Genomic DNA, 4,637 nt, shown 5'->3' with positions numbered 1-4,637 from the left:
TGGTTTGTGCCCTGGGCCATTGGAGTCCCCTCCACCATGAACACCTGCCTCTGCCTGCCTTCTCCACAGTTATTTCTCCCCCATAAACCAGATACATGGTTTGTTGTTAATGTTTCCTCTTTTATTATAGAAAAATTTCACACACATGCAAAAGTAGAGAGAAGAATGTGAAGAGCCTATAGGGTGCCGTCCCCCAACTTTGACAACAATCCATAGTGTACCTATCTTGTTTCATCTCTCACCTCCTTAATTATTTTATTTTATTTTATTGTTTGCATCTTAGTGATCACATTTATTGGAAGGGTTGAAGAAAAATAAAAATGCCATTTAGGTTAAGAATGTGTAAGTTATCTGCAAATCAACCCATTTCAGGAGTGAAAGGATCCTTGGTCATTTCTTAGTATCAAAATTTACACAGGTCATTTGAATATCTTCTACATTTAAAAAGGCAATCATACCAAGTCTCCTATTTTCCATACAGGACAAATTCTTTGTTTTAGCCAACTCTCAGTGGAGGGGCAACTAGTACAACACCATCCCCAGGGACAAAGAGCATCAGAATATTCCATTTTGTTGAGGTATATATCTCTTCGTGTGTTTCTTCATCAATTTCTATAGTAGTCACAGTTTCTCTCACATCTCCCAGTATCATATTTAAATGTTGATCATAAGCACGTAATCTATCTCGAAGCTCTCTGTCATTTCTCATTTTTCACATAAATTCACTTATCCAGGCTGAGTCTGATTGAAATCCAGGGGGCTCTTCTACGGGGTTGGTAGTTCGTTGCTGGTCCACGTCGTCCGCCATGTTTCAAACCCTGCCTCAAATATTTTTAATGGACTGTTTTCAGGCAAATCCCAGGTACCATTTTACTTCTGTAAGTATCATGGGAATCTTCTCAAAATGTAAATCAGATGACATCATGCCTGCCTTGAAATTAGCCAGTGGTTTCTCACTGCTCTTAGAAAAAAAATTCAGATTTCTTCTCATAGCCCTCAAGATGGCTGCTGGCGTCTCTGCCCTCATGTTCTACTGCTCCGCCACCCCCTGCCCCTTCCTTCAGTCCCTGCTCCAGTCACATTGTCCTGACCACACACCATGCTCGTTCCTGCCGCAGGACCTTTGCCTGGAATGCTCTTCTCCCAGATGGCTGTATAGTTCCTGGGGGAGGCAGCATCTAAGATGGCTTCTAATGGTCCCTGCTTCTTAATTTTCTTGCCCTGTGTAATTTCTTCCCTTTGAGTGTGGGCTGGACCACTCCTAACCAATAGGACACGGCAAAAGTGATGGGATGTCACTGTCAAGATTAGGTTATAAGACTGTGACTTCTGGCCTGCTGGACTCTCCATCTTGTCAGCACTCTCTTCTGTCCTCTTTCTTGCTCGCTGTAATGAAGCCAGTGCCCACGATGTGAGCCGTCCTATGGACAGATCTGTGTGGCAAAGAACTAAGAGTGGCCTCAACCAACAGCCAGCAAGGAACTGAATTTTGCCAACAGTCCCATGTGTAAGCTTGGACATGGCTCTTCCCCAGTTGAGTCTTGAGATGATCGTAGCCCCAGTGGATGCCTTGAGTGCAGCCTCATGAGATACCCTGAGCTACAGGACCCGCTGAGCCGCAACCAGATTTCTGACCCACAGACACCGGGAGATCTCCATGTTACTCTTTTAAGCCACTAGATTTGGGGGGTAATTTGTTATGCAACAATAGAAAACTAATACAACTCCCTCACCTCCTTCAGCTCTTTGCTCAAAATTCACCTTCTCTGTGAGGCCTTCCCTGGCCACCTAATTAAAATTGCAACCCCATCCTCAGCTGTCCCCATTTCGCTTCCCAGCTTTATTTTCCTTGTAGGACTTCTCATCTTCTATTTTATTTAACTAATTCATTGCATGCCTCTCCTCACTGGAACATGGGCTCTGGGAGGACAGGGGCCGCTCTCTGTTTTGTTCATTGCTGGATCCCTACTCTCAGAACATTTCCGGGCACATAGTAGGCCTCACTAGATTTAAAGATACACACAATATTGACCCAGCAATCCCACTTCTGGGTGTATACACACAAAACGGAAAGAAGGGACTTGAAGAGATGTTTGTACACCCATGTTTATAGCAGCATTATTCACAATAGCTAAAACGTGGAAGCAACCCAAGTGTCCATCAACAGATGAATGGATAAACAATATGTGGTATATACATACAATGGACTATTATTCAACCTTAAAAAAGAAGGAAATTCTGCAATATACTACAACGTGGATGAATCTTGAGGACATTATTGTAAGTGAAATAAGCCAGTCACAAAATACTGTGTGATTCCACTTATACAAGGTCCCTAAAGGAATGAAATTCATAGAGACAGAAAGTACAATGGTGATTGTCAGAGGCTAGGGAGGGGGAATGGGAAGTTAGTGTTTAATGGGGACAGAGTTTCAGATTTACAAGATGAGAAGAATCCTGGAGATGGATGGTGGTGATGGCTGCACCACAGTGTGAATGTACTCGATGCCACTGAACTGGACACTTAAAAATGGTTAAGATGGTAAATGTTGTTATGTGTGTTTTAACACCATAAAAAAAATGAAACAGACGCATCTGCTGTGTGATCCTGTCCCCCAGGGGGAGGAGCTTGGTTGCCAGATTCAGGTTTTGCAGTCAGATGTCTATCACGGGTTGGGGTCCTAGGTGTCCCCTTCCTCTGTTGAACTGAGTTATATTCGTACCATTCCTGCCCCCATCAAATCTGCATGTCTTTCACATATTCCAGCACCATGGGAATTTAGCAGGGATAGGAAAGTGCCTTCCTATCTAAATATGGAACCAGAAAGCACCCTTTTATGTCTACTGAACGTGGACTTGGAGACTTGAGGAACTTGGCTTGGGCCCCATCTACTGGGGCTCCCTTGTCCCTTCTGCAGCCACCTCTGGCCAGGCTTGGTGGACAGGGTTCTGGGAACCCATGTCGGAAGAGTCATCAGCCCTGGGAGAAACACCTTGGAGGGGCCTCTGACAGGTGTTTTCCCATTTCCTATCCATAGATCTATCAGCCACTACAGGGTTCAGCAGACACCACTCCAGCCCTCCCACCTTTATCTATAGGTGAATGGAGAGACCCAGCCCATGTTCATGAAAGGACTGTGTGCCCATCTGTCACTGAGAAGCTCAGAGTCTGGCTGATGCTGGATGTTCTTTGATTCACCCTGTTATGGACTGAGTTGTGTTCCTGAAAATTCACGTTGAAGCCCTAAACCCCAATGTGATGGTATGTGGAGTGTTTAGAGAGGTAATTAAGGTTAAATGTGGTTATAGAGTGGGCCCCTGATCCAATAGGACTGGTGTCCATATAAAAAGAGGAAGAGAAAAAGAGATCTCACTGTCTCCATGCACACACAGAGGAAAACCCATGTGAGGACACAGTGAGAAGACAGTCATCTGCAGGCCGGGAAGAGAGCCCTCAGCAGAACCCGAATCTGCCAGCACCTTGATCTTGGACTACTAGCCTCCAAAACTATAAGAAATAAATGTCTGTTGTTTATTAGCCATTCAGTCTATGATATTCTGTGATGGCAGCTGAGTTGACTAAGAGAGGGAAGTAACAGATCCTGACTCCTGGCAGCCTTGGGGTACATTACCCCACCTCCACCCCTGATTTTTCTAGATGCAGCCCATGCTGTCATTCAGACTTACTCTATTGCTCAATTTGGGTGCATCACCTGCCTCGCATCACTGGTCTCAACCTTAGCTGCACACTGGGTTCACCTGGGGAGTTTTCACAAGGCTGACCACTGACTCCACCCCCAGGGAGTCAGGTAATTGCGCGGAGCTGGCTTCATGTAGTTGTCAACCTCTACCAGGTGATTCTAATTGCAGACAGGGTGAAGAACCACTGATCTAGAGCAGTGTTTCTCAAAGGGACAATTCTGCCCCCACCCCACCCCCAACCCTGAGGACATTTGACAATGTCTGAAGACATTTTTAGTTGTCACAACTTGGGGCATAGGTGCTACCAACATCTAGTGGGAGGAGCCCAGGGATGCTGCTAAACATCCTACAGTGCACAGGACAGAACCCTGCCATGAAGAATGACCCAACCCCAAGTGGAAGCACAGTATGTCCTCACCTAACATCGTCGATAGGTTCTTGGAACTTGGGCGAAATGATGTATAATCAAACCAATTTTACCATATATTAATTGATATAAACAAGAGTTAAGTTCCTGCAGTATCTCATCAACATTATAATGAAATAACGTTGATCGAAATGACATTATTCAAGGCCCTACTATATTACCAAAGTCCAGAACCCTGTTCTAGAGGCCCATGAGCCAAGTATTCTCCCTGCAAAAGCACACAACTCTGAATCAGTGGTAGGAGCTATTCTGTGCCTATTTTGCAGAGGGGAAAAACTGAGGCTCAGAGGGAAGAAGTGACTTGGCCACGCTCACATGGCACAGTTAGATGCGCACACTGCTCTTTAGCACACAAAGCAGTAAAAGGACCCACAGTGCACTGGGGAGGAGAACATAGATGGGTGGTAGTGAACCCCAGGGGTTAAGCATGCAGGTCCAGCAGCCAGCCCGTCCCTCTCTGGCTCGGTGCCTTCAGGAAGGTACGTCACCTCTCCAGCCCTCAGTGTCC

General features: G+C 45.5%; 1 pseudogene; it reads right to left on the bottom strand.

Annotated features, from left to right (window-relative positions):
* Nucleotides 1-496: 496 nt before the first annotated feature.
* LOC109394250 (U6 snRNA-associated Sm-like protein LSm3 pseudogene) lies at nt 497-808 on the bottom strand (annotated as a pseudogene).
* Between the last annotated feature and the right edge of the window lie 3,829 nt (nt 809-4,637).

This window comes from Hipposideros armiger, unplaced genomic scaffold (assembly GCF_001890085.2).
Source record: "Hipposideros armiger isolate ML-2016 unplaced genomic scaffold, ASM189008v1 scaffold_417, whole genome shotgun sequence".
Classification (NCBI taxonomy): domain Eukaryota; kingdom Metazoa; phylum Chordata; class Mammalia; order Chiroptera; family Hipposideridae; genus Hipposideros; species Hipposideros armiger.
The sequence above is the reverse complement of the archived record's forward strand: the minus strand, read 5'-3'. Positions and strand labels throughout refer to the sequence as shown.